The 13,006-nt window shown below is 37.0% G+C and overlaps 1 protein-coding gene across 4 annotated transcripts in view; it reads right to left on the bottom strand.

Annotated features, from left to right (window-relative positions):
• LOC5575183 (membrane-associated guanylate kinase, WW and PDZ domain-containing protein 1) overlaps positions 1-9,515 on the bottom strand; it is a 54,796-nt gene extending 45,281 nt beyond the window's left edge. For 3 of the 4 annotated variants that reach the window (XM_021854249.1, XM_021854250.1, XM_021854247.1), the window contains exon 1: positions 9,243-9,515. The gene's annotated coding sequence lies outside the window, so the exon portion shown is untranslated. The remainder of the gene's footprint in view (positions 1-9,242) is intronic. The other variant, XM_021854251.1, reaches the window with a different exon arrangement.
• Between the last annotated feature and the right edge of the window lie 3,491 nt (positions 9,516-13,006).

Raw genomic sequence — 13,006 nt, 5'->3', positions numbered from 1 at the left:
AAGTTGTAACAGTTTTTGATTGAAGAAATGTTGTGTTACAAAAAGGACACATACTGCCATAATAATTACTGGTTCGAGGTTTTTTTTTCCTGCGTATAGCTGAAATCTTCTGATAATTCCAGGTTTTTTCCAGGTTGAATAAAATTCCCTGATAATTCCAGGTTTTCCAGGATTTTTCAGGTAGTAGACACCCTGCTAACTTAAAACTTAGTCTAAATTAAGAAGGCCGATTCAAAATTTTCTCCCGAAAAATTAGCTCAAGATAGTTGAAAAAAGTGACTTTTTGACGAAAAAAGTGACTTTAGTTGAAATGGCTTCAAAAAAGAGACTTTAAAGTGACTGGCCTCAAAAAAGTGACCAAGTCACTTAAAAGTGACTTGCTACCAGCCTTGCTAAGTTATATGTCATGTAATTACTCAGGATCCTGCTGGAACCCATGACATATGATTGAAATTTACATGACATATCATGTAAATATCCATGATATTCCACGCTCCAATTATGTGCATATATGTCTCAGAAATTTACACGTTTCGTTCGAACTGTGTAGATCTTTCTCCTCCCTCACTAATTAACACTCTCCCTGTGGTGATTGTGGAGATGCAGAGGTATTCTCTGAATCTAGAAGCAAAAATCATTATACACTAACACTCCTTCCCCATTCCAACTGACTGTAAGGACTTGGCCGGCGTCGTAATTGATCTATAATAAGAGATCTGCTTAAAATATGCGCTTCAAGTATACACGCAAAAAAATCCGTTCCGATATACGTGAACAAAATGTCATAGGAACCGGAACGCACTACGTATGCCGATTCGTGACTAAGTTCCCGTAAGCGTGATTTAGCACATCTCATTTCCATGAACTTTTTCACTGGTTTGAGAACAAACTTCTTGGCTCCGAACTGGCATCTTCGGATCGTAACGCTTCCAATACCATGATTCTGAAATCACGATATCGAAAACCTCTAAGTTCATATTTGTGATTTGGTTCCAGCTAGCGCGAACTCTGTTCACGCGCGCTGTCAATAATAATAACGCATGCGCAGTAGAAGTCAACAAAACAATCTCGAGAGCGAAGATGTCATTCATTTTCTGGCAAAATCTTTTTGTTTTTCAGCAGATTGTTTAGTTGTAAGTGGATTTTAATTGAATTGGTCGCCTATCCCGACGTTGCTTCTGCTAAAAATGAAGCCTGCTGCACAAACGGACTGAATATGCAACTGATAGCCGATATGTTTCTTCGAGAGCGTAGCTGCTTGTACAACGGGGGAGTTTTTCTTTTGCAACCCAACCAATTTTTACAGTTTTCAGATGTGCAACTAGTGAATTTACTGCTATGCTACAGTAATGAAAATTCACAATAGTTTCTCTTCTTTCGGAAGAAAATTCCCCAAAACTTTTCTTGAGAAAGTGGGCCAAATGATGAGGTTTTTAAAGTTGTCATTATAATGACAGATATACAGAACACGATCCAGAACAGTGTTCTTGTATACGTGAAAGGAGTTTTCGTTAACCAGAACAAATATCACGTTTCCATGATTTTCTGAGCTGTCAGTGATCAGTGAGCAGGCGTTACGCACGATTTGTGGAACTTAGTTCCCGGATTCGTGATTTCTATTCATGGTGTATTTTCGTAAAGCGAAAATCAGCTTGTTCCAGAGTCCATGACTGATAGTGCTCATTTTTAGGAACGGTTTTATTTGCGTGTAAGCGGAAAGTCCCTTCTTTTATTTATTTGGTTCGAAGTGCAATTCTTATCAGTTCCGATCAATACCGGAGTAGTTAATGTATAGGGTGTCCATACATTATTCGAACAACAAAATATGGGTAAGAAGATCTCGTAAAGAAAACTATAAAAATCAATGTCCACTTACTGCTTAAGAATACAATAGGTAAATGAAATAAACAATGCAAGAACACTGAATTTATTTCGCTTAATTGCATAGAGGCATGCTTTCAAAGTTTTTTACGGGTGATTTGCGAACACCATGTACCGTCAGTCTATGCTATGTTATGCTTGTCACAGGGTGGCCACCAAATATCCATAGTAAAATTCTCGCTCCCGGTAAATTTTTCAAAATTTTCCCGGTTTTTAATTGAAGGGCCCAAACGCAATTTTTTAAAATATTATTCCCCACAAATTAAAAAAAATAAGAGTGAAACAATAGGGTCCTAAAATTGTAAATGAAATCTTGTTTTTGTTTAATAACACGAAAGAGCATGTTTCTGCAACTATTTTAGCAATTTTTCCCGCTCAAATAATCGGCTATATCATATTTGAACTTTAATTTGAAAAATGGGTTTCAAATTTGAACCTTGACACTTGAGTTCATGTTTGACGTTCACTTAGTCGACAAAAACGCCACGGGGGTTTTAGTTTTAACACTGGGGTTGTTCCTATCTGCAATTTGAAAGAGACACGGAAAACGAATCACACCCAAAAATATGAGTTTAAGCCAAGGGGTGTGACAAAATCTCAAAAACCATAAAAAAATGTTTTTTAGTCTTAAACAAACGAAAAACGACAGGGCTTTAGGACCCTATTGTTCAAATCAATCTTCCCGTTACCAAGCCAACATTCTTTAACTTATTGTTGATGATTTCTAGATTTAGAGCTTGAAGATGTTCGTTCTAAACTATTTTCCTGGTGATTATTTCAAATTCCCATTTTTTCACCTTTAATCTTCCCGATGGATTAAAATTCCCGTGTTATTCCCGCTTTTCCCGTTTTTTCCGGTTCGGTGGCCACTCTGTTGTCATTCAAAAGTTATAAGCGAATTGAAGTAAAATATATGAAATACACGGATGCCACCGTAAATGGCCAGTAATTAAAAATCAAGTCATTTAGGGTAACCAATATATTTTGGACCCCCTGAACTATTTTTCTACGAATTCCCCAGTTTACATCAATAGACCTACTCAATTCGCAAATTATTTGGAAAGATAGGATTATTTCGCACTTGCATCAACAGTTTGTGGATAGAAAATGTATTTATTTAATCTTTAGAGTTGTGTTTCATCCTTCGACCTTGACGCTTGCTCCTGCCGTGGCCGGCGATGAGGACAGGATCAAACATGTCGCGCGTCGATCGAGTAAAGTGAAAAAGTGCCGCTTTCGATTAGTTCTTTTTGATCTTCCGACATTGACGCTTGCTCCTGGGGAGTGCGTCAAGAAAGCCCCAGCAGTCGTCAGTTGTTTTCCCTCACGGGTTGCGCGCCTATTTTCTCTGAGTGCTTTTATATAGCTGAGCAAACGAGTGAAGCTGAAAGAGGATTGTTGCTGCTCAAGGATGACGGATCAATTGGTGAGCTCGTTTCATGCTATTGTTTCTAATCTATAAAATATGTATGACTGCACCTTTAATCGTTAAAACGGTGAGACGTAAATATGATTTTTCAAAAAAATATGAATGGTTCCTCACTGTGAGTGTCGACACTCTGATTCACAAATTATTTCTGCCTGCCTAATTTTTTTTTATTAAAAACACCTTCTTCTTTTTACCTTTATTTTTGTAATTAAAAAAAAAAACTTTGAATGGTTCGACACTTCAAGTGTAGACTTCCAAAAGGTTCACTTTATTCAACAAACTTTGAAAGGTTCGTCACCTCAAGTGTCGGCATATTTTTTCTCTACATAGATATTGTTCATATCAAATGAAAATATTATATTTACATATAAGCATGTTTATATCTCACAAATAATTATTTATCATGGTCTAATCGCTTATCAAAGTGAATCCTGTGACCCAACGACCCTTCCCATTAACAAACATCCCTCCCAGTAACCTTTGTGGAGATGCAGATGCAAACACGGTCTCCAAATAGCAAAGATTACACACTAACAGTCCTTCCCCCAATCCCACCTGACTGTAAGGACGTGGCCGGTGCCGTTATTGATCATGTATAAATAGAGGCACTGAATTATGCACACTGAAGAAGATTATGGCCAATCCCAGCCGAACTTCTAGTTGATTCTTTGTGCATTTTCACTGACTTCGGTCAATCACGGAATAGCAACCATTGATATGTGCAGTCAGTCTAAGCTAAGCTAAGCTAAGCTAAGAAAATGTATTTATTTAATCTTTAAAAAAATCAATCGACTCATCCATGCAACTGTTACAACACGTTACTCACAGAGATTGAAACCGTCATTTTTTTTTTTTCAAATGTAAACAAAAACTTTTTCACATTTCTGGACTCCAAGCGTAGATTTTTTTCAGTTTTCATTGTCAATCGATTGATTAGACTATGGGCGAGCATATTCTACGATCAGTACCGTAGACTTTGTCGCCAATCGAATATAAAATCCGAGGTCCAAAATATATACCTTGAGGGACCAAAATGTATTGATGTGTCCCAAATTATGAAAAACAGTGCTTTACAATTCAATTATGTTTGGATAATACAGTACAGGGTGTCGACTCAATTTTGAAAATAAAATTCCCTGAATTTCCCTGACCTTCCAGTCGTTTCCCAGTGAAACTCCAGACCACTGATGTGGTTAATTTGAACCGATATAAGTACGATTTGTACAAAAAGATACATATTCGAAGATTTGCATGATGTTTATGTTGTTATCCATCCTTTTTTAAGGTGAAGGTGAATCGAAGCCAAAGTTCAAATTTTCAAGAGCACGGATCTGGAGAACCAAACATCCGTTTAAACTGAAAACTTAATTGATTGGTCACTAGCCAGTGATGACCAATCGATTAGGTTTTCAGCTCAAACGGATGTTTGGTTCTCCAGATCCGTGCTCTTGAAAATTTGAACTTTGGCTTCGATTCATCTTCACCTTAAGTGGAAGAAAGTTACCCTAAAACTTAACTATTTGTTTATCAAGGTAAAATTTTAGCCATTGCCAAAGAACTTTCTTGGAGAATTACTTCAAGGAATTCCACATAGATTTCTCATCTTGAAATTGTTGAGATATTTTTTCCAGATATTCCTTCAATACTTATGGATGAACTCTTCTAAGATTTTCCCTACAAGCTCCTCATCTTCAAGGTTCTCTAAAAATTGTTAGATAATTTACCTGTAACGTTTTTTAGTTAATATTTTAGGATTCCGACATTAATTACGCCTAGCTTTTCTCCCGGGGGAATTTATATAAATATTCTTAACGGAATGCATTCAGGAAATGAATAATGCGCTAATAATAAGTTTTCTGATGTTTCTCTTTGATATTCTTTGATTCGTCGTACCTTCAACAATGCTCCGAGAACCTTATGTAAGAATTTTTCTATGAGTATCTGCAAGTAATCTCAAGCAATTTTTTTCAAAAAATATTCCTGGAAATTTTGTTTTTCGACGATGTTCTGGATTCCCAAGAAATAGTCGATGCATATTGAGAGGCATTCTCAGAATTTATGGAGAATTTCCTAGGTATATTTCTGGGAAAAAACAACTAACTAGGCATACCTAGAAGAATGCTCCTGATAAAAAACCAGAAGGAAGGCGGTATTATTTATCTAAATAAACTGTTTTTAGAAAAAAAAACTTGAAAAAATCAGGAAATGTTCTGTCAATACCCGTCTGAAAAATACGTATTTTGACAAAACTTTAGATTTTTCATTTAGTTTCTCATGCTGCAATTTTACATCGAGTATAACAAGAGTGAAACTGTCCAAAACATTCAACCAAAAGAACCACCAAGGGCACAAATCTAGAAAACCAGACAGTTCTGAAGAATTGATCGATTAATCACCACCAAGAAGTAACCAATCGATCTTTTTCTTTTAAATAAATGGTTGATTGATTCACCAGATATGTGCTTTTTAAATTTTGAGATACGGCTTTTATTCATCTTCACTAAAATACGATAATCCTTATGGTTTTTTTCTCTATACATAGTTTTACTTGGATATTTTGAGCAAACTTGTAGAAATCTACATGAACTTCATTTTTTCATTTCAATCAAAATCTACATAAAACGAATTGCTTGAGTAATTTTTGGACGAATTCGCCGTAGTTTGTTAGTGAAAAAGGTGGATATTTATTTTTATTTCCTTATACAAATCGTGAATAATTTTCAAAACATTTCAGTATTCCAGGTAGCGTACACAATTCAACGCACAACAAAAATTGGCATCTCAGGGAAAATTTTGTGGTAGAATTCCTGTAATTTAACTCTCTTTTCCCATGAGAGCTCCGCTAGAATTATTGGCGCTCTTATGATTTTTGATGAATTTTGAAACATGATTTTCTCAGTAATCAATTTATTGAAAACGATCATATTACTATTGTTCAAGCATTCGTTGTAGAAACGAGTTTTCCGTAATCAGTGGATAAATGTCTGGCTCATTTGTTGGAATTTCTAGCTTAATTCTCAAATTATTTCTAAATAATTTCTATATGTTTTCTGTTCTACTGCACCCCTAAAAAATATTTGATCGTAAGTCTGGGACGAGTTTGGAATAACGTTTGGTTTTCTGAAAGCCTCTGGCTTACTTTCCGAAAGGGGTTTGTCGAATCTGATTTCTGTAGAAATGCCACCAGCAAATTACTCGGCTGAACAGTCGGATATTGGTATGGGGTTTCGATCAAATTTATTTAAATATCTCGGCCAGAAATGTCTACAAAGCATTAAGCGGAATTTTGTTTTACAAATGCCTACAATTTTGACACTTTGAATTCTAAATCTAACATTAACATAGTGTTTGCATTAAGAATAATAAAAAAAACAATGGAACATTTTTATCTTGCTGTTTAAAGGTAGGCCATCGGCCGTTGAAAATAAAATTTTTTAGAGACATGCGTTAAAATAGTGACCAAGTCTCTAAATAGAGAACTACTACCAGCCCAGGGCTTGTAGCGACTGAGTATCTTGATAATAGGAACTTTAGAGGCCTCTTGTCTGAAAAAAGAGACCAAACACCCAAAACGATACCGAACCGGAATCAAAAATATAGGAAGAAGGAGATAAAACTTTGATTCCTCATGGAAATAGACCAGACATTTCTCTGACAAGTTTCTAAAACTTTTTTTTTCTAATTCCTCGTGACATTGCAACAAACAATGCAGCTCGTGTAATAGTCGATTTTCGTTCGTTACACTAAGGCTATTCTTCTTCTGGGCATTAACGTCCTCACTGGGACAGAGCCTGCTTCTCAGCTTAGTGTTCCTATGAGCACTTCCACAGTTATTAACTGAGAGCTTTCTTTGCCAAAGTTGCCATTTCGCATTCGTGTATCGTGTGGCAGGTACGATGATACTCTATGCCCAGGGAAGTCAAGAAAATTTCCATTACGAAAAGATCCTGGACCGACCGGGATTCGAACCCAGACACCTTCAGCATGGCTTTGCTTTGTAGCCGCGGACTCTAACCACTCAGCTAAGGAAGGCTATATCCCATCTAATTCAAAGGCAAACGTCAGTTTCTGACATAGAATAAAATTTGTCAATGTTCGTAGCTCTTTTTTTTTTGTTCCAGATTATTTGACAGCTCAAAACTCAGCTCGATTAGTGAAAGTCTTTTACCAGGCCGTCACAATTCATCCAATAATCCTTTGAGATTTCACAAAAAAATCTTCAAAAATTTGTTCAAGCAGGACCACGAGTTTTTCCATGAATTTCTTCAGGGAAATGTGAATGCCATTTTTCAAAAAATTGAGAAAATGTTGGAAATAATTCATGAGGTATTTCTAAAGCAAATCTCAAAGTAACCTCTAATGAAAATTGTTGAGTTATCTAGTCATCCTTTATGAAAAAGAATTTCTAGAAGAACTCATGAACTGTTGAGGAAATTTTAGATGATTTTCTAGATAATTTTCTAAGATAATCGATCGAATATCTGAACAACATTCCACAGTATTTTGGGAAGGGCCGAACTCCTTGAATAACATCGGACGGAATCTAAAATAAGTGTACAAATAATCCGAGGATTTCCTGCATAAATTGCTGTAATTCCATGGCGATTGAATTTGTTTGAGAAAATTTCATTGAGAATTGTTTGGAAGAACTGCAGTTGTAATCTTTGGATGAAATGCTGGAGAAATTCCTGGAAAAAAATCTAGAGGAACTCAATGATGAAACAAAGGTCTAATTTGAGGAATTATTTTGAAAGTTCTTAAGAGAAAAACGATGATGGTCGTTCTACAAACTGTAATTCTGTAATAGTCTTTGGAAAAACTCTTAGAGTAACAACTGGAGAATTCAGTTGAAGGTTTACAGAAAAATTATCTGGAGGAAGTCCTAGGATCGAAGTTAATCCCTGAGAAAACTACTGGAAGTAGTAACGTTCTAGTGCTCAAGGATTTCCTGAAGCAAATTTAGAAGAAATTCCTCCAAGCATCCTTTGAAAAATAGCTGAAAGGATAATTGGGAAAATTGGTAGAGGAATATGTAGAAAAATATCTGGAGAGATCCCTAAGGGGTCTCTGAAAGTATTCCAGATAAATCTCTGTAGAAACCACTAGGATAGTTCCTGAAACTTTTTCTCGAGATATCTGAGAAGAAATTCTTGAAGAATCAGTTGAATAATCTTGTAACAGTCTCTGGAGCATGTAGAACTTTGCATCAGAATTCACTGCACGCAAGATAGAGAAAAACGAGATCTCTCATTAAAAATATATACTTTTTAGAGACTTGTATAAAAATAGAGACCAATTCTCTGAAAAGCTACCTGCTATCTGCCCTGACAATTCGTCCTAAGACATCTGTTCGGGAGTTACTCTAAGAATACCTAGGTACTTGCTTGAAATATCAGTGCCATTCAGCTGTTTGTCGTAGTGTCACTTCCACCTTTCAAACGCACCATATCTTTGTTTTACGATAGTCCTCCTTGTGTTTCCCTTATTAGAATATGAACTGTAATTATAGTTTTGTTTAAAACGATAATCAGCAAACCGGTAACTAAATCGCCGTAGGATTATTTCTAGGAAAACTTATGACGTAAAATAACGTTTTACAGACTGATATAATCCTGTGATGCATTCCTAAGATCGATTTTCAATCCCCCGAAGATCCTGGGCCGGACCCCCCGTGTTAGCTTACTTCTAAGTCCTAACTTATGTTGTTTCCAAACGCTTCACATCATGGAAACATCCACAGGACTGGGACCGGATGTTATCCGGCGCCTGACGGATTTGCGACGAAGAAAAGCGAATGAGAACACTGGCAGCACGCAAGATGCCGCAAACACTGGGACTCCTGGGACAGATTGGTAACTGGTTGCTTTACTACTACCTTTCTACGGTGACGGCGACAAACGGCGAAGGGAAAAAAAGCCAACAGAATACATACACATGAAAAATCGAATCCCAGCAGCAAAATATTCCAGCACTGACGGACTGACTGCAACCGTGTCACTAGAAACTCATTCTTTTCGGCACCAAATCCGGCGAAATGCACTTCCAAATGACGCAAAAACACTGCCCGGCACACTCACGTACAATTTCCGACCGGTTTCGCACTGTTCCAAGCAATTTTTTCACCGAAAAAACGGAAATAACAAATTGAGCAACAGATTCAGACGTCTTCCATTTTCAAACAAAAACTCAAATTTGAAAGAGTTGATGGAAACTCCGTTCGTCGTCGTCATCATCGTCATCGACACAACACAGCCACAACAACAAGTGCTGTGATGCGGTGTTGGTGTTGGTGAAAGGAGAGGTTGTCGGAGTTCGTTAAGGGCTCGCTTGAATTCTTATTAGGGTGGATCCCAAAAAGGGTTTACTCCACAACTTTGATCAATATATTTACTTAGGGCTCATTCATTTATTTCCTAACGCTGAAATTTTCCATTTTGGACACCCACCCACTCCCTTGTAACGCTTTTTGTATGAATATTATTCAGTTTTTGTATTGGCCGTAACATTGTTTGGACACCCACCCACCCCCTTCAGCGTTATGAAATTTGTAAATGGACCCTTATTTATCGTAGGGTAAATCATAATATTTCAATGAATGATTAAGAAAAAAAAAACATCTGTGTTGGGCAGGCTATATATAGCCTCTATAGAGATTACCCGCTTAGACCCAAAGGGTTTATTCACAAATTTCATAACGCAAAAAATCGTCATTTTCGACACCCACCCTCCCCCTTGTAGCGCTTTTTGTATGAATATTTTACAAATTTTGTGTGAGCCGTAACATCATGAGGACACCCACCCACCCCCTTCAGCGTTATGAAATTTGTGAATGAGCCCAAACCGTAAAAGAACGTCATCAAGTACACTCTATGTTCCAGTTTCAACTATATCTGAAATGGTACTTCCGACGATTGCTGAACCATTGCACTATGGTCCAGGAATCAGTTTTACGCGGAAAGATGCATTTTGAGCTTTAGAATGAAACATTAGACAAAAACGGTCTTCTACAAAGTTGTTTGTATTAGTAATGTCCTTTGTTTGGTGTTATTAAAAATTAGGGTGGACCACATTTTCATAGAAATTGAGTAACTAACTTTCTTATTTGTAGAAATTATATTATACATGCTTCAGCAAAGTTGTAGACCATTCAATTTCAAGCGACTTTGCCAAAAAAAGTTTTTTTGTACAGTCATCCCACAGTTATGGATCAACTAAGGGTCATTTTTCAGAACAAAATATGATCAAAAAACATGGTGACGCTGTACAAACCAAAATTACCCCCCTGGCACTGCAGAATATAGTTGTTTTTGAGAATATTCCTCAAAATTCGCGGTTATTTACGAAAAAGTATCGATTTCGATAGAAATTTTAAACGATGTCCACCCCACAGATGCGGATCCGTGGGAGAGGAGGATCCTATTATGAATCAAATCGGCTCATATTCAGAGGACTGACACGAATGCCATCCTGCATACATTTCGGCTCTTCCTCACATTCTTTTGGTACTCCGCGTTTTGGTACCCACTTTCTGGTCAGTGTGCCCTAACTTTGCTCCTGATTTTCGAGTATACGGCTCATGTGCTGCTACTGCTAGATTCTGGCAACTTAACGTATTATTTGATGACGCTTTTCACTTGTTCATCATTTTGTTTAATGTTTTACGCATCAGCGAGGTATCATTGATGTCTCCTACCAATAAAAACATATGTTTTGCCCTTCCAAAATAATTTAAACAAGAACCCTGGACGCCATGTTGAATTTATGTTGGGTTGGTAAATATTGGCTCATGCCACCCCCCTGCTCATATTAAAGATCAAAACACTATAACAGCATTTTATCTGTGAGGTAATCGAATGCAATGAGTTACAGAACAGGTGGCGCAGTTCCGTATAATAGTGTGTGTGACAACTGTATAAAGTTGAAAATGACACCTAACACCAATACATCGCTGATCTTGCCTACGTCACTATTTGTGTTTACAATTTAAAATCCCTTGAAGCGAAAGCAAAAAGTGCGCGAGTTCAGTTTTAACAATTTCTGGTAAATTTTGATAGAATTCCGCAGTGTGCAGTCAATGTGTGCAAGATAACGACACAGGAAGCGAAGAACAGTGATATTTGCATAAGTTTTCACACTTTCCCCAAAGAACCTAGCAAGCGATTGAAATGGGTGAAATTTTGTGGGCTCATCAAAGATCCGGGTACATCGCTTTATGTATGCTCCCAGCATTTCACATCTGACGATTTTGTGTTCAATGCTTCGATCCAAAAATCGTTGACAGGTGCAGATCTAAATAGTCAACGTTATCAACGGAACGAGCGGAAGTAACTTGTGGCTAACCTTTTGCAAAATTACTGTTCACTGGAGGCGGAGAAATCGAAAAACGTTAATAGTTGAAAATGGATCTTCTTGCGATGTTTCACCGTTCCAAAAGGAACAGAACATACGTGATTCCGACTCAAACATGGATGTTTTGTTAGAGGCGATTGAGCTGGCCAATCCCTCTACCGCTGCGAAGTTCAGATGTTGATAGCCTGAACGATTCCGGTTGGTCAGAGTTCGTCAGTCATGATGGGCTCAATTTTACTCATGTCATGTTAGAGCAAGCGGTAAGATTGGTAATGCTGAAAACACTACGAACGCTGATTAAACGCAAGCAAGATATATAATCCAGCCAATGACAACCAAGTTTGTACCTTATTGTTTCTGAGCATTGTTTCACCACAGTGTTGTTTAATAACGTGTTAATCTATTCATCTGCTCAGAAACAACAAGCTACACACTTGGTTACTAATAGTTTTTACGGCGTCATCAAAAAGTAAACATTAGTTATTTATACAGATGAAATACCCTATTTCGTGCTAGACAAACCTCAATTAAATATATGATTATTTTGAATATTTTTATGTCTATTGTGTTGAAATAGTCCAACGATAAATACAATAATCAAAAATCATCTAGTTTGAATTAAATTTCATGGTATGCACCACAATTTTCTATGTTACATTCAATTTGTTTCAAATATCCCATATCTACTCGTGCTTGCAACCAAATAGTGACGTCACCACTTTTTTGGTTACCAATACATATGCAAATCATGGTCTTCTTCACCTGTACTGTAGCTCATTGAATCGAATGGTGTCTAAGTGAAAGCATACGTTTTGGCGTTTGTTTCGGAATCGTTTTATGTTTGATTCATAATTGTGGTATGGTTTTCAATGACCCACAGTTATGAATCCACGCTTCTGCAAATACGATTGACATTTTATTTCCTACGGACGGAAATAGTATGCTTAAGCATGTTATAATTGATTGCGATGCTGTACAGATTTATGGTTCACGTAAGTAAATTGTTTTCTGCGTAACTGCAACTGTATTCGATGAGATATTCCTGTTTTAATCCAACTTTGATCCATATCTGTGTGCTATCCATAACTGTGGGGTGACTGTATCTCTTAAATTGACCGATTTAGAGCTATTTTCCTCGGTCCGAACAAAACTGGTTTTCTGGCTCTAGAGTTTTCAATTCAAATTTCTCATCAAAGTAGTCTATGAAACACTTTTGGAGCTTTGAAAAATGCGTAATTTGGTGAGTGAAGAAACTCGCTATCTCCTTCCGTTTGGGAGTTATTGTTGTTTTTCTCTCAAAAACATGCCTACTTTGATTGAGAATGTCTCTGATTGGGGCAAACATAA

The sequence above is a fragment of the Aedes aegypti genome, chromosome 3 (assembly GCF_002204515.2).
Source record: "Aedes aegypti strain LVP_AGWG chromosome 3, AaegL5.0 Primary Assembly, whole genome shotgun sequence".
In the NCBI taxonomy this organism is placed as follows: Eukaryota; Metazoa; Arthropoda; class Insecta; order Diptera; family Culicidae; genus Aedes; species Aedes aegypti.
Note: the sequence above shows the minus strand (reverse complement) of the source record. Positions and strands in the feature narration are given on the sequence as shown.